This window comes from Apodemus sylvaticus, chromosome 18, assembly GCF_947179515.1.
Source record: "Apodemus sylvaticus chromosome 18, mApoSyl1.1, whole genome shotgun sequence".
Lineage (NCBI taxonomy): Eukaryota > Metazoa > Chordata > Mammalia > Rodentia > Muridae > Apodemus > Apodemus sylvaticus.
The window spans coordinates 57757840-57779738 of NC_067489.1; the positions used below are offsets into that span (position 1 = coordinate 57757840).

General features: G+C 39.0%; 1 pseudogene; it reads right to left on the reverse strand.

Moving 5' to 3' along the window:
- Positions 1-3407: 3407 nt before the first annotated feature.
- On the reverse strand, positions 3408-6086 carry LOC127668477 (electrogenic aspartate/glutamate antiporter SLC25A13, mitochondrial-like; annotated as a pseudogene).
- Positions 6087-21899: the final 15813 nt, after the last annotated feature.

Here is a 21899-nt window from a genome sequence, read left to right on the forward strand (position 1 = left end):
AAGGAAATTAAAAGTTCATAAAATGTGTATGTGTATGACATACATCCAAGTACTTTTTTAAAAGTTTCATTCCATTCATATACAAAATAATTAGAATTCTTTTTCCAAGTTAGTTAAATGTAACCATGAAGAAGTCACCGTGAAAGATGCCAACATTCTTATGACAAGGAAAGATATGAAGCCAGAAAACAAACTTTAAACAGGAGGTGCTGTTTACTTGCAAGGATCTGAAAAGGTCACATAGATGTACAAAGTGGACAATTTTCACCCTGAGCTCTAGTTGTCTTGGTAGAGAAAATGGACTAGCCAAGGACAAAGCACCAACCTCTCTATGGAAGTGTTACACTTCTGATATTATACATCTTTCAAAAACTAATTGAACTTGTAAGCAACTAGGAGCCAACAGCTCAGTGTTAAAAGCGGGTCTTTTATTTTTAATTGAAGGGCTACATGAAACGACTTTCATGCAAGTACCTAAAGAATTCCTAGTATACCACTTTCGTCTACTTTCCCAATCCCATTTGCCTGTATTATTGGTTATTCATCCAAAAGACTTTGAGTCAACAAATCACTGAGACACTTGCACATCAGTGTTTATTATAGCACTATTTAAAACAGATGGCCCATGGAACCAACCTATGTATCCAACAACAGGGCAATAGATAAACTAAATGTGTTTAATATATACAGTGGGATTTTTTTTCAGCCATGAAGGAACAATCTCAACATATATAAATATAATGTACTATATAAACTCACTCATGGACAGAAACCACATAATCAGCTCATTAGATGCACAAAGGCTTTTGACAAAATCCAACACGCCTTCATGATACAAGTCCTGGAGAGAATCTAGAGATATGGAGGACAAATTTCAACATAATAAAGGTCATACAACAACTACATGGCCAACATCATACTAAGCATTTCTTCTAAAAATTCAAAGCACTTCTACTAAAATCATGAACAAGACAAGGATGTGCATCCTCTCCATGTTTGTTCAATACGGTACTTGAAATCTTAATAAGAACTGATGGAGATCAGGAAAACCCAAGAAGGAAAGAAAGAAGTCAAAGTATACTTACTTATAAACAATATGATTTTATACAGAAAAGACCCTAAAAACTCCACGAGAATACTCATACTGCAGGTAAGCACTTTCAGCAAAGTAGCAGGACAAAAAAAAATGGCACACAAAATCTGTTGTTTTCCTATACACTAATGGCAAACATGGTGAGAAAGAAGTCAGAGAAACAGTATCTTTCACAATAGATTCTAAATGTATTGGAATAAATGTAATTAATGAAGTAAAAGACTTATATAGTAAAATGTAAATGAAAAATGATACCAGAAAGACTTCCTATGCTAATGAATTGATAGAATAAATATTGGAAAATTCCCTTCCCATCCCACCAAAAATAATTTACAAATTCAATGCAATCCCCATCAAAACTCCCTAACTTTTCTTCAAAGAAGTTGAAAAAGTAATCCAAAACTTCATATGTAAATAAAAAGAAATAAGAAAACTAAAACAATGATGAACTAAGCTGGAGGTAATAGCATCCCTGATTTTTAAGTTACACTACAGACCTATAGAAATGGACAGCTTGGTGCTGGTATAAAAGCACACACTTGGATTGATGGACTAGAATTAATGATATGGACACAAAACCATGCACCTCTCAACACCTGATTTCTGACAAAAAAAAATTGAAACAAATGCACTGGAGAAGAGCAACACATTCAATGCAAGGTACTGGTCAAACTGGATAGCTCCATGTAAAAGAATAAAAATAGATTTGTAACTATCACCATGCATAGCGAATCTGGGTGATTATGGATATAGAAGGAGTTGGGGGTACATTTGGTCAAGCTACATTGTATGAAATTATCAAATTACCAAAGAGTTAATAAAAAAATTACCTAAAACAAAGTATCTCAATTTTGTGTAGAAACCATAGTGGCCAGATTCACATGTCCATGTCATAATATGTTTGAGTAAATTCTACCACAGTATCACTAGACCCTGTTAGAGAAATGGACATGAGATGCAGCCCCAACCTCTGTGACTGTGCTTTGTGTGACCAGAGGCTACCCAAGAAGTAGAGACTAAAAGAATGTACATGATGCTTCAGATGAGGTAAACACATGGACACTTACTTTATGGAAAGCAGATGACATCTCTGTGGACATAGTAAGACACAGACTGTCATAGAGAGTGGGTGGATGGAAAAACACATGGTTATGGAAAAGAAAAACAAGGTTTAACCAGGAAGTGACCCGCAAGGAAACAAGAGTAAAAGCAACAGATTTAGGGCCGGGTGAAGAGATGGAAATGGAGTTTGTCTTGAGAACAAGAGCTTTATAGACAAAGTTAATTTTGAAACAAGTTGGGTTTGGTTTTTTGTTTTTGGTTTTTTTTTTTTAGGGGAGGGGACTTAAGTTTAAAAGCAGTTTATTTCTTGGTTCACAAAGTTACAAACCTCTGACCATGAAACAAGGCACTCCACATTAAATAAAACCTTAGAGAATATTTGAGAGAAATGATTCAAGATAAAGTGGATTTTAAAGGCCAATGGGTGCAAGCTATGGAGATGGGAGCAGTGGGTGCTAGCTAACAGGGATGCACATTACTCTCCTGATCATTAAAATCAGTAATAATCAGTATGAGTTCATCATATAAGTATTTATCCCCAGTTGGCATGTTCAGGGATAAGATTATATCTCAGTTTCTTTTGTATCTATAGTAAAGATGTCAAAAGCATTTCCTTAAAATTTGAAAGTTTTCCATCATAGACTTGGTCCAAAAAAGAAAATATGAGTGCTAAAAGTTTCACATAAAATCTTCATAAGAGGGCCAAATTCGTACATGTTTTAAGTTTAAATTCAGGTTGTGTTTTGGGGGATTAATAATAATAATAATAATAAACAATAATAATAACAATAATAATGATATAATTTCTTCCAGTGTTTTTCATTTTTATAAATACATACCCAGCTTGCTACTACTTTAAACATCCTCAGAATTTATGATTTGCTCTGGGCATCATGACTGCCTTTCAGTGGCCTCAGTTAGACCTCCTAGTTCAGGTAGACGATGACCCCCATTTTCCTTAGGACTCACTCTAGATCATGAAAGTGTTGACCAAATCCCAGTATAGAGATGATGCAAACATGGATTTGTGGGAAGAGTACCAAAGAATAATTAGGAATAATTCCACACGATCTTGGTACAAAAACACTCAGAAAACAAGACATTACATTTTATATAAAAAGCCCTGGCTTCAATTTAAATGACACAGATGAGGAAGGTACAAAGTCATACTTTAATCAAAGATGAGATTTACTCCAGCACTAACCATTGTGCAGCCACATTCCAGGTCAGTCTTCCTACAGGCTGCCATGAGTCACTTTTGATTTGAGGTAGGTGCTGATGCCTTGAAGAGAGGCAAAAATCAAAATTTATTTTCAAGCCCATTGCAGCTGCCAATGTACAGCCCCCAGCATGGTCAGGATTAAGAGAAGGTGGAGTACTACTGGATTTAGGAACAGACTCAGACCCCACTGGGTTTACTCCTCCAGAGTTGAAGTAAAACCATGACTGCAGCAATTCCTAAAGTCAGCAAGGCGATACCAAACTGGGGCAAGAATCAGAACACAAACACCAGTCCCTTTCCACAGTTGTTGGGCCTTTCCCACAGTATCTTTCTGAAGCACCCTATCACAGTAGTGTAAGTGGTTTGCTCAACCTATAATCTAATCTTGATAAAATCAGCAGGAATCACTATAGATGCTACAGGCATACCACCTACATCACAGAATAAGAGCAGGCTTTCCAGGCTGCCCATTTCAATGCAAGGGCCGGTCATCATGGGCTGACTGACCTGCCCATCTTCATTTGCAAAGGAAGCCTGCTCACCAGGGGCATAGCGTGGGAAGTAGATGACTGAGAACGAAATGTCCCACACAAAGCCTGCTTTGGCCCCCTCATAGAGGCCAAAGCACCCCAAATATTGCACCACAGATACCACTGACTCTGGGGCCTGTGGTAATCTCTCCAGCCATGTGCAGGTAGATCTTGATAATTTCTAAAGAATTTTCAAAAATTGAAGCCTTATGTAGAGCCTCCTTCAAAAAAAAAATCTCTGCTTCAAGTGGGACTGAGACATCTCTGTGCATAAATGTGACCCTCACAAAATCATTCACTATGAGCTCCATGGCCTTCTTCAGGGTGACTCCCAGTAACTGCGGCAGCAAACCTCTGTACAGTACAAAGAAGCCTTGATAACGGAGCATATTCTGAAAATAGTCAAAGCCGATTTTATACATGTTCTCTGCCACAAAAGAGCCGGTTGATCATTGATTCTACATTGAGTCTTTACAAGATCAATAGGATGCTCAGCAGAGGCTCCAGCAGCTCCTGCAGTGGAACCCAGATCAAACCTGTGGACTAATACTGTGAGCTGCACAACTAGCAGAGCCACATCGTCTGAGGCCTTCTACCACTTCTGGGCCCCAGTCAAGTTAAAAAGCCAAATTCCTTCTTCCAGGGAAACAGTCTGTTTCAATGTCTCCTGAAGTCATAGGCCCCCTTGGCTTACATAAATCTGAATTTTAAGATATCAAACTCCATGGGCATAGCCTGACCAAACTTATGGGCTGCCAGAGCAAATTCCTCTTTAGTCAACTCTACATCTTTTCTGCGGCTAGCCTGAATGCTGTAGACATTTCTAATGAATTCCATGCTGGCACAACCACTCTGTAAATCAGTCTGGCAGTTCCTCAGAAAACTGGGTATAACACTTCCAGAGGACCCTGCTATACCACTCCTGGGCATATACCCAGAGGATTCCCAGGCATGCAATAAGGACACATGCTCCACTATGTTCTTAGCAGCCTTATTTATAATAGCCAGAAGCTGGAAAGAACCCAGATGTCCCTCAATGGAGGAATGGATACAGAAAATGTGGTATATTTACACAATGGAATACTACTCAGCAATTAAAAACAATGAATCCATGAAATTCTTAGGCAAATGGTTGGAACTGGAAAATATCATCCTAAGTGAGGTAACTCATTCACAAAAGAACACACATGGAATGCAATCACTGATAAGTGGATATTAGCCCAGAAGCTCTGAATACCCAAGACACAATTCATATATCAATTCATTCCCAAGAAGAAGGAAGGAGAGGGCCCTGGTCCTGGAAAGGCTTGATGCAGCATTGTAGGGGAGTACCAGGACAGAGAAGTGGGAGGGGGTTGATTGGGGAATGGGCGGAGGGAAGAGGGCTTATGGGCCTTATGGGGTAGGGGGAACCAGGAAAGGGAAAATCATTTGGATTGTAAACAAAGAATATAGAAAATAAAAAAATAAAAAAGAAGCACATTCAATCCATTATAATAGGAAAAACTAATTTGATGGGATACAGTGCCTCTAGGCATTCTTCAACAAAAGGAGTCAGGCCATAGGGTCAGATAGTGACCATGATGTCTTGGAAGTCAAAGGCTGTGACTCTTTCCAGTATTGCCTCATTGGACAAAGTCTGTATCTTATGCCCTAACTCTATTTCCAGCAAAACCACAGTGAGCTCTGCATATATAAGATGCCCATTTCTTTCTTTTCCAAAATGTAGTTACATAAATTGTGAATCCCAGCGAAATGGAATATGTTAATGAATTGTAGTCTGTCCAAAATTTCCCTTAACATCCTCAAAAGTCAGTTCTCCTTCACCAGCTTTTTCAAACAGCTACAAGGCCACCATAAACAAGGCATCTGGGGAACACAGGACAGATTCAAATGCTACAGATATTAGCCCATTATTAGTCTGATCCACTACAGTGCTTAAAGTTTCTATAGTCTTTGGGATAGGCTGTCTTTCTTCAAAACACTCAGCTACCAAATGACAAAGTCATTAGGAGACATAAAAAAAAAAAATTAAATAAAAAAAAAGCACCATTGTTCAGTTGTTTGCATACATCAAAACTATTGTTCTAAGCTCAGCTGGATCTGCTTTCTTGGTTAAAGACAACTTGGGGTTGTCTCTGCTTCTGCCTGGGTGTGGGTGGCTGAGGGACCTGCTCATAGCTTGTCTCAAACTGGGGACTCTTGCCATACACTTCCCATTCTAACCTCTGAGTGGGCAGTGCTTCAGCCTGGCCTTTGGAATATATTTTATGTGAGTAAGCATAAATGGCTTGAAACTAAAAGGTGCCCAGGTCTTTTGTTGTGTTCTGGCTGGCAACCTTTTATGGATGAAACCCAAAATCTAGAGGAGCGAACTAATCTAACTTTTGCCTACCATTTGAATTAAGTTACTTTCCTTGTTGCTGAAACAAAATAACCAACAAGAAACACCTTTAAAAGGAAGCACTTCTGGCTTAAATTTGAGGGGATACACAGTTCATCCTGGCAGAAAACACAAAGCTTCCAGGAACAGCCAGGAAGCAGAGAGCAAACAGTGCTAAAGAATTGTCTTTAATATAAACATTATCAACGAATTAATCTGGCAGCTGTATTTTTTTTTACCTTGTGCTAGTCCCCAGTAACCACACAGAGAAACCAAGGTTTATTTAAAACTGAACGTCAATACCTGAACAGTTAAATGATCTGCCTTAACTTTCTATGCTAATCTGCCTACCTCCCAGCCCCATCTCATGATGCTTGCATATTGTTATTGATCTGGTTCTTGGGGTTTTGGGTGTGTTTCCATGACACTCTCAGGACCCCCTTTCTCATAGCTCCAATTTGTCCATCCTTTCAGCTGGTCTGATCTCCCCCTCTCCCTCTTTCCCTCTCTCCCTCTCTCCTTCCTTTAATGACAAGGCAGAAAATTAATGCTAAGAATTGTTTACACAAACTTGAGACAGGAGATTCTTGGAATAAGCATTACACTGCTGTCTATGGATTGAAACAAGCTATGGAGGCAGAGAAATCCACATTTGAATAACACAAGGGTCAACTTTACACAGTGTCCAAAAACAGAACAGGAAACAGGAAGACTGTAAGCCTCAGTGCCCTATCCTAGTGACCCACTTCCTCCAGCATATTTTCTCTTAAAGGCTCCACAACCTTTCAAAACAGTACTACCATCAGCTGGGGTGGAAGTGCACCAAAACATGAGCATTGCACCATCTCACATTTAAATGCCAACAGCCATTTATGTATACAGTAACAAATCATTGTCCTGCACCCCCATTGGGTTTGTTGTTGTTGTTTGTTTGTTAGGGTTTTGTTTTTGCTAACAAGTGAAGAGCCCTCTAGTTTGTCAACTATAGGCATAAAAAGAGAAAATAGTTTTACCCCTTTCTTAACCCAAATCTCTCCATTTCCATCATTTTTCCCACTCTGATAATGACTATATAGCCATAATTAGTTCAATAACCATATAATCCAAAAGGAATCTGGAATACATGATTATTCACTTGAAAATATCAAATATGCTCTAGAACTCCTCTGTCAGCTGAGGAATAAATGGAAAACTCAAGATTTTCTTTACAGTTATGATGTCTAATATTGATTGCTGACTTGACATTATATAAAATCTCCTTGGAGACATTCCTTTTGAGCATGTCTATAAGAGATATCCTTAATAAGATTTAATGAGGTGGAAATACCCATCTTAAAGGTTGCACCATTCCACAGTCTGAAGTCCCATGTGTCATTTTTATTTTCTCAGATGAAATTAGAACCATACCCAAACTTTAAGAACACATGGCTTAGGCTGAGCCCAGAGATAGATAGATAGATAGGTAGGTAGATAGATAGATAGATAGATAGATAGATAGATAGATAGATAGATAGATAGATAGATAGATAGATAGTTTCTAACTATCCCTAGGCTTAGGCCTGTTAAGCTTCTAGTTCTTTACAATCTATTCTTCTGCAAACACACTCCTTAAAGGCTTTAGCTTCCAGCCTCCATCTGCTAACCTAGGCCTAAAATGTTTCAGCCTCAGAGATTTAGTGCTGATAAATTTGCTATCTCTAGCTCTTTCTGAACTTTGGCTGCCTGGTTCAACTCATCTTTACTGACTCAAACTCCTCATCAAGATGACTGATTCAAATTGACTTCTCTTGGCTTCTGACTGAATTGCTCTGCTTGGAAAAACTGCCTCTAAACTATACAAACTGAACTGTACTAGCTACACTGACTACACCGACTGAAGGGAAATGAAAGGAACTAACCAAACTCAACTGAGTACAACTGCACTCAGTTGAACTGCTCCAAACTGAACTGCACTCCTTCTTCCTGCACTGCTTTTAAGTTACCTCTCTTTCCTCTCTTTTCTCATGAGAGTTGGGTGTATCCTATCTCTGACTCATTCTATTAAATCTTCTCTGATTCATCCTTGTCCATCACTTTGTCTGCTTGTCAATTAGACTCCCTTGTTTGAGATTAGAGGCATGTACTAAAGGCACATGTCCATTCCAGCCAGAGAGACTGAAGGTGTATACTCCATACAGAAGGATTATAGATGTGTACCAAGGGCTCGTCTGTATTCCAGCCATATCACACAGACCTAAGTCTTTGGATACAATCTCTTGCCAGAGCAACCATATTGCTGGATTGAAACTTAAAATTCCTCTACAGTCCCAGGCTGTCCAAGGAGTAGAAAGCTAGCTGAGCAAAACCCTTCCAGACGTACTGCCTCCTAATTGTACATGCAGTGTGAACAGCTATCTCTGGCTCCTGCACCTGCAAACTGTGAAGCAAAACTAAACTTCCCTTCTTTAAGTTGCTCTAGTCAGAAATTGTATCACAGAAGTAAAAGAAGGAGCCAAGATAACACTCATTCATGTTATCATCTCATTTTAATTCAAGTCCAAGCCCTGAGAGTGCCTTTTTTTTATTGATCTAGTATGTTTCACCTTCTACTAAGCTATTACATTATCTTCTAGATCAGAGATAATCCTCCTCTGATTTCTGAAAGCACACACACACACACACCACATAAATACACATACCAACACACACATATGCATACACCATACACACACACCACATAAATGCACATACACACACACATATACACACACCCATATGCACATGACACACGCACACACATAAAGAGGAATTTAAATCAAAAGGCATCAGTTTTCTCACAAGGTTCCTTCCACTAGTGTCTTGTCTTCATCCTGTTTCTGTCAAGGGCTCCCTTATGTCCAGCCTGTAAAACTGTGTTTTCTCTCATTTACATTTGTTTGCCATTGGTCACAGAGCCTCATGAAAACTTACATCACTACTTTCAGTCAGAATAGCAAGGTTCTTTTGAGATCTAAAATAATACATCAGAGGGCCTGCAACTTAATAGGTACAATGCTTGCATACAAGCATGAGGACCTGAGTTCAGGACCCTAACACCAATTTTTAAAAGTTAGACATAGTCATGCATGTCTATAACCCTAATACTGAATGACTGGGACAGAGGATAAGAGAGATTCCCCAGGCTTCCTTGCCAGCCTGTATAGCCAATCAGTGGCCACTGGGTTCAAAGAGAGACCTTGCCTCAAAAGATAGAGATGCAAAAAGACAGCCAACAGGAACCTAAGGCTTCTCCTGCCCCTGCTCCACACAAAACGTAACATAATAAAGGGTTCTCCAGTAAGAAAATTGAGGGCTGCAGAGAATGACAAGAGGCAGGCTTACTCTTTCCTGAATACATATGTACCTTGTTTGTACCATGTGAACAAATAAACAAAACTGTTGAAACTGGAAAACCTGTGCAGAATCTTCACAGCTGGCTCTGCCACCATCTCAGTTTTTTCACAGACTAACACAATTCTTGTCTGGAAATATCTCTGAGCCACCAACTGTAACTGTTATGGTGTAGTCAAAACTACCTCTAAATGGAAACACAGCCTTGTCTTTTCCCTTAAGAATTAATCTACTTTGGGCAGGACTAGGACTCAGCTACAGTTCCACCCCAGCTATAGGACTACCCCAGGTGCAGGACCACCCCAGCTACAGGACCACCAAAAGTGTACGACCACCCCAGGTGCAGGACCACCCCAGCTACAGAACTACCCAGGTACAGGACCACCCCAGCTACAGGACCACCAAAGGTGTAGGGCCACCCCAGCTACAGGACCACCCAAGGTGCAGGACTACCCCAGCTACAGGATCACCAAAGGTGTAGGACCACCCCAGGTGTAGGACCACCGAAGCTATAGGACTACCCAGGTGCAGGACCACCCCAGCTACAGGACCACCAAAGGTGCAGGACCACCCCAGCTACAGGACAACCAAAGGTGTAGGAACAACCCAAGTATAGGACCACCCCAGCTACAGGACCACCCCAGGTGCAGGACCACCCCAGGTGTAGGACCACCCCAGGTGCAGGACCACCCCAGCTATAGGACCACCCCAGGTGCAGGACCACCCCAGGTGTAGGACCACCCCAGGTGCAGGACCACCCCAGCTATAGGACCACCCCAGGTGTAGGACCACCCCAGGTGTAGGACTACCCCAGCTACAGGACCACCCCAGCTGTAGGACCACCCCAGCTGTAGGACCACCCCAGCTACAGGACCACTCCAGCTATAGGACTACCCAGATGCAGGACCATCCCAGGTGTAGGACCACTCCAGCTGCAGGAAAATCGCACCTATAAGATCACCCAGCTGCAGGGCAACCCTGGTTATAGGACCACTCCTAGAAAGGATGCTTGGCTTTAAGGCTTTTCTTTCTCAGGACTCCTTGTACATTCCCCAGGAGCCATGAGATTGTCCTGAGTTCTAGTCCTACCCCTTTCTCATCTTTGTTTGATGGTGGTGGTTGTTTTGGTTTTTGCTGTCATTGTTCATGTTTGCCAGAGCCTGAGTCTTCTTTTAAATTTCCCAGTACTTCAGGTTCTTAGTCACTTTCAAAAGCTCCCCGTTATTCCATGTGGCTAACCTTTATACGTGTTTATCTAAATGTCATAGGTTTGGGGGTCTCCCCCTTTCTGCGCCATTCTCTTCTTCATGTGAGACTCGGAGCTTAACTGTCCTCCGGTAGTGCTATTGAATTCAGCTCCAGGTTTCCTTTGAGTCCATTCTTAATCTATTTGTCATTAATTAGACTAAATACTCCAAAAGGGATCCTGAGTTCCTAGGTATTATAAGGGTAATTACACCAGGTTACCCCAAGATTTATAGTAACGTGTGTTTTCTGCCTTTTACTTATTTAATAGGCAGAGAAAACAAGACTGAACCCGCAATTCTGGTCAGCATCATAAGTCTTAGACTTTGTGATAGGAAAAAAAAACTGATATTAGCTGATCTTATATGTGGCTCATTTTACTATTTCACTAATCCTAACCAAAAAGCCAAGTTCTCAGTCTTTTGAATAGCCTAGTACCTACACTCTGTAAAGAAGGAACCAAAGCTCAGAAATACTGAGTCATCTTCTCCAAGCCATGTGGACCAAAAGTATTGGAGTTGAGACAAGAACTAAATCACAAATGGCTTGAAGATCCTTTATAATTTATTTAGTTTCATCTTGTTTTATTTTCCAACCTATAACAATAGCAAGAGTTGAGTTTTAAAGCAGAAGAATCAATCTCATCACTCAAATTTTATGGAGCTATTCATTTTCTGACGTTAGTGATTCTCATATTTTTCTAGAATTGCCGGTACTGAGGCTGGATGAGTCTACTAGGAGGGGAGGGCTAATTTGAGCATCGTTAAGATTCGGCAGTATCATTAGCTTGTACTGCTACAGAGCACAAATATGAGTACACCAAGTTTAGACAACCATGACTTTCTCTGTTATAGCCATGAAGGGGAAGAGTATCTATGAATATTTTCTAAATACATTATTAACTGTTTGGTTTTGATATAAAAATTGTGTTATTAGAAAAATAATAAAAGGCAAGTGTTGCCCTGAGAATTATGAGGAATAGGTAGCAACATTTTCCTTGAAGTGACTTGCTCAGTTGGCAGATGCTGGACAATACCATCAAGAAACTAAGTGCTCTCCAAATTGTTACTTAAAATTCTTATCCCAGAAGAAGATGCTGAGGGCAATGTCTTTGCAGACTATTCTCAGAGAAAGTCCTCCCTAGATGATGGCTGATCTCCTCAGTGGTTCTTCCTGTCAGCAGTAGCCCCAGGAGGCTCTTACAAGCTGTCTAAGACAGCTGGCTCTGAAACTCTGGAGCCTCATGTTCTTCAGAGAACTGCTCCTTCATGACTGGAAAGTAGGAAGTCTCTCAGGCCTTCATTAACAGTCAGAATTGGAAGCCCTCTATAGGAAGCCACAGGGGGCATCACAGGTGTATCTAGAATAAGTATTTCAGAATTCTCAAAGTTGTTTAGATTCTTTGAAGCCACTAGTCACTATAATACCTCAGAGTGTACATAGCACAGATCATTGTCGCTGTGAGCTTCTTTCATCTCTACTGATATTATTCAACCCAGAGAAAGATTTTCCCATGTTACTCCAGCTTTCATTCTAACTGCATAATTTAAGACACTCACATGTGACTTACAGTTTCATATAGATAAAACAAAGTATAAAAATATCCCTCGATAATATCTTCAACTGTTTGAAGATGAACACTCAAGAACTCCTTGCAGCCTAAAGTCCTTGCTGAGACAAAACTAACCTTCACTATTTGAGGGAAGTTGAGCACATATAGCAAAAAGCTCTAGCAAGATTCCATGGATTTATACTATGACTTTGCATTGCAAGCCATATAATAAAGCAGGAGTCTAGAGAGATGGACCAGTGGGTAAAACCACTTGCTATATAAAAGGTTTAAGTTCAAATCCCCAACATTCATGTAAAATGTCAAGCATGGATGATTATATCTATTACCCTAATACTGACGGAAGGATATGGGTAGATACCCCAGTCTAAGTATCTTAGACAGTGGGCATCTGGTTAATTGGGAGATTCTGACTCAAGGCAATAAGAAATCTACAATAAAGTAAAATCTCTGATGTTTTATTCAGGCCTTGGCATAATGTGGTTATACAATGTACCATCACTCTCTCTCTCTCTCTCTCTCTCTCTCTCTCTCTCTCTCTCTCTCTCTCTCTCTCACACACACACACACACACACACACACACACACACACACACACGTACTACTCAACAAACAGTATTGTAACTAGGACAAGAGAAAACTTCTAATTATTGTAATTGTTTGAACACAAAAGTGAGCCAAAGCAGTGTGATCATCTTAAAGATACAGAGGAAACCCAAAGCCAACTCCAGCACTTAGCTGAAATTGGCCTAAATCCCTTTTCAAAGTAGAAGTGCAATAAAATTTGAAATAAGTTAAATCTATCCACTTTAGAAAATAGTTGGCAGCCCCTCCAAATATGAAACAGGCTCTTATAATCTGAACCTCATTCTTAAACTTCTATTCAAGAGAAATTAAATAAGTCTGGTCAAAAGCTGGCACATGTTCATAACAGCATAACACGTAATGGCAAGGGATGGAAATAGTCAAATTCCTACCAATGCTAGAGTGGAAAAAAGTGAATGTAGCTTAGTCTTTAAGGGGTTATTATGTAGCCACATATGAAAAAGTTCTACAGCCTACAGTGTAGAACTACATTGTATAACATGGATGAGCCTAGAGAGAATCTTACAATGACTGAGAGAAAGAAGTCACAAAGTTATATTTATTATTGTAAATATTGTAAATAAATTATATAAATATATATTATATAAATAGTTGCATTTATACAAAAATGTACTGAGCTTACAGACACAGAAAATTGATTAGTGATTGCTAATGATGAATAGGTGAGAAGTGACTGCTAATTGGACCGAGATTGCTTTCCAGGATTATAAAAATATCCTAAAATTCATTCTGATGATGGCTGCAGCACACCACCAATATATTTAAAATGTCAAATTATATAGCAACTTCAAAATGTCATCAAATGAATGAAGATTATCACAACAAATTTCAGGTGCCCATGGTGCACCCAAGAAAGAACATCTTGAGGACTTCAAAATTTATTGAAATTTGTACTGTGAATTTGAGGTATCAATTTGGCTATCATCAAATTTCAGTGAACCATCTTTAAAGTGTATACCAAGCCATTTGCTTATCACATGTTGTTGAGAGTAGATTTGCCGTTCTCGTTTTTAACAAGTCTGAACCTCACTAAGATGACTTTATAGACAGCTGTCAAAAGGGTCCAGATGAGCAGGTTCACAATTTGTCATTAAAAGAATATTGTGTTAAATGAATCCAAATTAATCATTTCTATAAAAATTTTACTTCAAACCACCAAGTCTGGATATATTTTTAAAGACAGAGTCTCTTTATTCCAAGCTATCCTCAAACTCACTGTTCTGCTTCATGGTCACCTTCAACTTCTGATCCTCCTCCCTCTACCTCTGAGGTGCTGGAATTACAGTATACAACCCCATGTCTTTGTCTTCAGTGTTTTAGATTAGCCCTCCACCAACTGAACTTAAATCCGAGCCCCTGAAACATGCTGAAGTCTTCAAATTTTTCTTCTTAGACACTAGCTTGATGTTTCTACTGAAAACTACATCATGCTTTGAGAGCATACATTTTGTTTTTGAAACATATTCAGATAATGGTATTTTGTGCCCCTTTGGACAAAGTGGTAAAACCTAAGATAAACAAAAAGTAAATAATTTAATTTAGTTCTCTTAATCTCTGAAGACATCAATCCAATGAGCATAAATAAGATATTGACCATTCATTAAAGAAAAATTAAGTTTAACAAATTGTCTTCCAAATATAAAATTCTTGAGAGTATGACTAGCTAAAAGTTGTCTTACCTTTGATTTTTTTTTTATTTACTTATTTGTTTGCTTGCTTGGATAGTTATTTGATGGGTCAGTTAGTTGGTTGACTTTGGAGACAGGGTCTTTCTATGTAGCCCAGGGACTGGCACTGTGCTCTGGATCCTCCTCCTGCTCCAGTTTGTCAAGAACTAGGATCACAAGCCTGCATCACCAGGGTCTTCCTAGCCTTTAGCCCTAAAGTAGAAATCCCAAATGCATGTGCCTCAATGGAAGTATAAAATCATTATTCCCAGTATAATGCAAAATAATAGAGTAGGAATAAAATTGACCTCTTTAACTTCTGAGGGTTTCTCAATCATCATAATTCTTTGTGTTTGAATGGTGTTTCTCAATTATTCAGACAAGCACATTGCAAACTAAGTGTCCTCTTTCACTGCATCTTCTGTTGTTTTGATGTCTGTTAATTCACTCTCATCTCATAAGCTTCTTTCAGTAAGATACCCCTATCTTCTACAAGAGATGTGAACTAAGATCAAAACAGCAGTCTGTTATAGCATCCATTGCAATGCAGTCACACAGGAGATCAAACACACACAAGTTCTCCGTATTCTTTTATGTAAAGGAAACACACTGGGTTGTCTCCTTCAGGAAACAGATAAGAGATTTAAAACTTGAAAAAGGAAAAGGAAAATTGTACATAGGGACAGGAATAAAATGGCTGCAAAAAAGAACCGGAGTAGGGAAAGCTAGACTGTCATTCAAGTCTCCTTGCTAAATAGGAGATCAAACCCTGGGTTTCTCCATTTGGCTTCATCCGGTTCCCTTTTATGTCTTTCAGAGAACACAGAAAGCAATTAAACCCAGGGCTGCTAGAGCCACAAAGGTTCTGGATGGCCTGGCACTCAGAGCATCAGAAAGAAATGACTTCAACACAGTGGGTAGGTTTTTCATTTCAGGTATCACTTAGCCTGGAAGCTGTTCTTTCCCTGCCAAAAAGCCAGGTCTATCTGTGACGACTTCTTACTGCCAGGCAAAGACAAGCAGACACAAAGCCAGTAGAAATTTCAAAGAGAAAGAAAAGCCCTATCCGGTACCTGGCAATGAGATGAACGTAGCATCCTCTGAGCCTGCGCTAAAGAGAATAAACCTTTGGTAATAAATTAGGACCCTGGGGAATTAGAGCTATAGAGTGCAGTTGAGAAAGATTTTATAATAATTAACAGCAGGGGGCTGCAACAGGGAAAGAATCAAAACCATCTCTGTCATGTTAAATGTTCTAATAGAGAAATATAGGGCACAGAAAAGTCAGCAGCATGGGATTTGGGGCCAGACCCACTTGCATTGTCTCCAGACTCAGGAAAGCCTCTGGCTGGCTGGCATAGCCGAAGTGATATTATCCAGCTTACAAGAATATATAAGCATTACCAGGATGAGCTAACAATGAGAAGAATTTGTCAGTTTCCTCAGTGAACACAATGTCTGAGGGGTGTATATATTTGTATACAACTCATTTAAGAAAGATAAATGCACTTTTTTAGGTGCTTCTCAGCCGTTCGAGTTTCCTGGGTTGAGAATTCTCTGTTTAGCTTGGTTCCCCATTTTTTAATAGAGTTATTTGGTTCTCTGGACTCTAACTTCTGGAGTTCTTTGTATATATTGGATATTAGCCCTCTTTCAGATATAGGATTGGTAAAGATCTTTTCCCAGTCGGTTAGATGCCATTTTGTCCTATTGATAGTATCCTTTGCCTTACAGAAGCTTTGCAGTTTTATGAGGTCCCATTTGTTGATTCTTGATCTTAGAGCATAAGCCACTGATGTTCTGTTCAGAAACGTTTCCCCTGTACCCATGTGTTCTAGACTTTTTCTCACTCTCTTCTATTAGATTCAGTGTATCTGGTTTTATGTGGAGTACTTGATCTACTTAGATTTGAGCTTTGTACAGGGAGATAAGAATGAATCAATTTGCATTCTTCTACGAGTTGACCACCAGTTGAACCAGCACCATTTGTTGAAAATGCTGTCATTTCCACTGGATGATTTTAGCTCCTTTGTCAAAGATCAAGTGACTGTAGGTACGTGGGTTCATTTCTGAGTCTTCAATTATATTCCATTGATCTACCTGCCTGTGACTATACCAATACTATGCAGTTTTTAACACTATTGTGCTGAGGTATAGTTTGAGGACAAGGATGATGATTCCACCAGAGGTTCTTTTATTGTTGAGAATAGCTTTTGCTATCCTGGGTTTTTTGTTATTCCAAATTAATTTGAGAACTGCTCTTTCTAACTATATAAAGAAATGTTCAAGATTCTTAGTCATCTGGAAAATACAAATGAAAACAACCTTGAGTTCCACCTCACACCAGTCAGAATAGCTAAGATCAAAAACTCAGGTGACAGCAGATGCAGACAAGGATGTGGAGAAAGAAAAACATTCCTCCACTCTTGGTGGGATTGCAAGCTGGTACAACCACTCTGGAAATCAGTCTAGAGATTCCTCAGAAAATTGGACATAGTAATATCTGAGAACCCAGCTATATCACTCCTGGGCACATACCCAAAAGCTGCTCCAACATATAATAAGAACACATGTTCCGCTATGTTCATAGCAGCCTTATTTATAACAGCCAGAAGCTGGAAACAACCCAGATCTTCCACAACAGAAGAATGGATACAGAAAATGTGGTACATTTACACAATGGAGTACTTCTCAGATATTAAAACAATGACTTCATGAAATTCTTAGGCAAATGGATGGAACTAGAAAATATCATCCTGAGTGAGGTAACCCAGTGACAAAAGAACACACATGGTATGCACTCACTGATAAGTGGATATTAACCCAAAATCTCAGAATACCCAAGATATAATTCACAGACCACATGAGGTTCAAGAAGAAAGAAGACCAAAATGTGGGTGCTTCAGTCTTTTTTAGAAAGGGGAACAAAATACAGAAGCAACTATGGAGACAAAGTGCAGAGCAGAGACTGAAGGAAAGGCTATCCAGAGACTGTTCCACCTGGAGATTCATCCCAGCTACAGTCACCAAACTCCAACACTATTATGGATGCTAAGAAATGCTTGGTGAAAAGAGCCTGATATAGCTGTCTACTGAGAGACACTGCCAGAGCCTTAGAAATGGGGTCAGATGTTCGAAGCCAACCATTGTACTGAGTGTGGCGTCCACAATGGAAGAGTTAGAGAAAGGACTGAAGGTGTTGAAGGGGTTTGCAACCCAATAGAAAGAACAACAATATCAACCAACCAGAATCTAGAGCTTCCAGGGACTAAGGCACCAACCTAGGAGTACACATGGCTCTGGCTACATATGTAGCAGAGGTCAGCCTTATCAGGCATCAATGAGAGGAGAGGTCCTTGGTCCTAGAAAGTTTGATAAGTACCCCAGTGTAGGAGAATCAAGGGTGGGGAAGTGGGAGTGGGTAAGTGGCTGGAAGAACACACTCATAGAAGCAGGGAGGGGAATAGGAGAGGGGGTTTCCGGGAGAGGGGGAACCTAGTAAGGAGATAACACTTGAAATGTAAATAAGTTAAAGTAATAAAAAAAGAAATATAAATGCTCTAAAAACTTATTCAGCACATTTTCCAGGAATGCAAAGATAATAAGAAGTGGTAAGTTGAATATTTATTTTAGTTTAGAGACACCTAGATATAAGTACATAGATGAGAGGCAAGACAAATTTTCTGAAGTACAACTTGTAGCAAATGTGTGTGTGGCTAGTCGGTAAACTAAACTGTGTTCCTCACACATTTCCCTTGGTACTAACAGTCTTGTGTCACTCTTCCTATGCTGTCTGTGTGATTCCAAAACCACAGTGAGACTGCTTTAGAATTAACAGAAACAAGAGGCCATTCCTCTGTAAGTATCTGTATAACAAACAATGGCTCCTTAAGAAATGCATTCTAGTATGCCCAGTCCTGTATTAGCATCCATGACTCTAGAAGAGGGATCCAAAATGGGTCCCTGTAGAGATTTTGATACCTTTGTTCTACAAATGAATGTGGCCCAGGTCAAACCATATACAACTTCTGCTAAGTCATACTTTCAACACATGAGATATTTCAAGCAGTTTGTGTTTGCTCTTGTAGTTAAATTATATGTAAGAATTAAGAGTATTAAAGCTGAAGTTATAAACTATTGCTATAAAAATAATAATAGCCACATGAAATTTGCTATATATCTGATACAAGTTGGTGTTTGTAATCACTAACTTCTTGATATTTTTTATTTTATTTGTACAGGTGTCTTGCTTGCATGTGTGTCCTTGTACAGTGTATACAGTGACATGGGACCAGAAGAAGGCACTAGAGTTACAAAAGCTGTTAGTGTCTATGTAGATGCTGGGAAGAGAACCAAGGTCTTCTTAGAGAGCATCTGGTGCTCTATTTTACTGAGTCATCTCTCAGTTCAATATTAACCTCTTTCTAACAACAAGGAATGGAACTCAGTTTACCTTAGATGTATATATATCAGGGATCCAGGTCTAGTAGTAGTTTCTATGAACCCTGAATACCTGTGCTCAAAATAACAGGAGATAACAAAAACATACTTCCTACCCATTTCTTTTTTTAATTTAAACTATAACAACATAATAATGTTTCAGTTAACCAGTGCTTTGGGTTATAGCTTAATTTCTCTATGTGTTTCTAGCTCTGAATTTAAAAAAAAAAAAAAACTAGTAGACTCAGAGGGTTTTAGCTACTGGCAGTTATTTCTTTGTGTATGTTCTTGTTCTATACCCTGCCAAGAATCATAAAATGGTTCTTCTGGTGTTTAGCTAAGTCTTGCTTGTGCTCCAGCAGTTTGAAAGTCCTGACCATGCTGTTCTAAGGTACTGAATGAAAGGGTTCAATGAATATTTGTCATATCTGAGCTGAGACATATATAAAATATATAGCTGATAGTGGTCATGGTGAGCAAAAGGGAAATTTTGTAGGTCAAACATGACATATCAAGAAACTGTAGTAAATTTCTATATTTAAAAAGTCATGGTTTCCCCTAAGGCAAAGCAAATTTCATTTGTTTTGTATCTAAAACATGACAGTAGTACCAAACTAAACACTATCAAGTGATTGTTAACTATATGTTACTTAATTACACTAAGGAGCTCATAAATTTTCTAGCCAACTCTGTTTTCTTTTAAATGTTCCCTTTCCAGCTTTTTTTTTCCTTTTTTTTTTTAATTTTATTCGATATATTTTTTATTTACATTTCAAATGATTTCCCCTTTTCTGGTTCCCCACTCCCCGAAAGTCACATAAGCCCCCTTCCCTCCCTCTGTTCTCCCACCCATCCCTTCCCAAAGGATGTTAGATTTCATTACAGATGTTTGTGAGCCACCATGTGTTTGCTGGGATTTGAACTCAGGACCTTCAGAAGAGCAGTCAGTGCTCTTAACCGCTGATCCATCTCTCCAGACGCCATATATATGTTACTTAACTACACTAAGGAGCTCATAAATTTTCTAGCCAACTCTGTTTTCATTTAAATGTTCCCTTTCCAGCTTTTAATATCAATTCAGCATTTCTCATCACTAGTCACCAGTGTTGTCCTAAGTGTCACATACATATTATAATTCTTGAGACTCTTTAAATCAATTCTTATCTCTATGCTTATCTGTAAAAAAATGAACACATGAGAAAGGTAAATGTGAAAACATCACCCAGTTGATTATTATTATTATTATTATTATTATTTTCTATATTCTTTGTCTACATTCCAAATGATTTTCCCTTTTCTGGTTCTCCCCTCCTCATAAGTCCCATAAGCCCTCTTCCCTCTGCCCGTTCCCCAATCAACCCCCTCCCACTTCTCTGTCCTGGCAATCCCCTACAATGTTGTATCAGGCTGATCTTAGAAAACTAAGCAGAAATCCCCAGTCTAGCTCCAGAATCTAAGCTCTTCACACAGGCTTCTCACGTCTTCTCTGACCTTCAAATACAGCACAAGTCTCAGAATAAAGTGGACTTTCTTAACTCCCCTTCTCTTAAAAAAAATTATTTTCTTTCACAGGATATAGAAAAGGAAAAAAAAGAAACAAAAATTTACTACCATGAAAGATATCCCAAGACAAGTCCAATTGTTTTAAGACATCACTTTTTCTCAGTCTTGTCCACTAAAGCCAGACAGACAGTAATTTCTGGAGCTCTGTGCCTCTCTTCCCAGCCTTGCATAAGCCCAGATTTATGACTGCAACATCAAAAGTGTTTCTTGAACAGAAGCAACTGTGTTTCCTCTCCCCCTAGGAACATTTGGATGCCAAGAAACATTCTGACTACAACAGTTTGGACCTACCAGTAGAGACAAGGGATGCTTTCAATATCCTGCCATGCATAAGATACCTCCTCCAAATAAAATAACATATCAACAGCAACACTCCTGAGTATCTCTAACTTACAACGTTCATCCCCATGAGTACTAATGACAACAGCACTGTCTTGATTGGCTTGTGGCTTCACTGAACTAAATACAATACATAAGGCTAATGAAATATAGCTTCATGATTGCTCATTTGCCCAGCCATCTCACATGCCTTCATGTGGGTGACACAGCTTTGAGGTCTAAATCTTTGACAGGTCCCTGGGATTTAATTTTATTTCAGCTACGTTTGTAACTAATTTTTCAACTATCTAAGAAAGAATTCTTTGACAAGGTGACATTGTCAAATTAAAATGAAAACAATTTGCATTTATTTCCTGTCATAAAGAGACATAGAGATTTGGCAACCATCAAAGATTGTCGCTTTCAACCATCAACGTCTAAGACATTTTTTTTTTTAATTACAAGAATAGATTTGTTTCACACTGTGATTTTGGAATACATATTATAATGGTAAGTATGAATACAAACCATGCCCATCAACTTTAAAAAGGTTATAAAGAGGATGTCTGCCTTCATAGAAAGAAAAAGGAATTTTTCTGTAGAATATAGCTTGTAGAAATGCCCTTGACAACAAAACAATTTTAGGATTTTTTTCATTCTTTGCACTATTTAGAAGTACAAAGAAGTCAGGAATGGACATAAATCAAAACAATTTCTTTTTAACACTATGGTTCACACACAAAACGCTGCCACTAAAGCACCAGCAGTGTGATAGGTGGCCTCCATCATTCTTGCTACCCAGTCTACCCATTAGCTAATATGTCACCAACT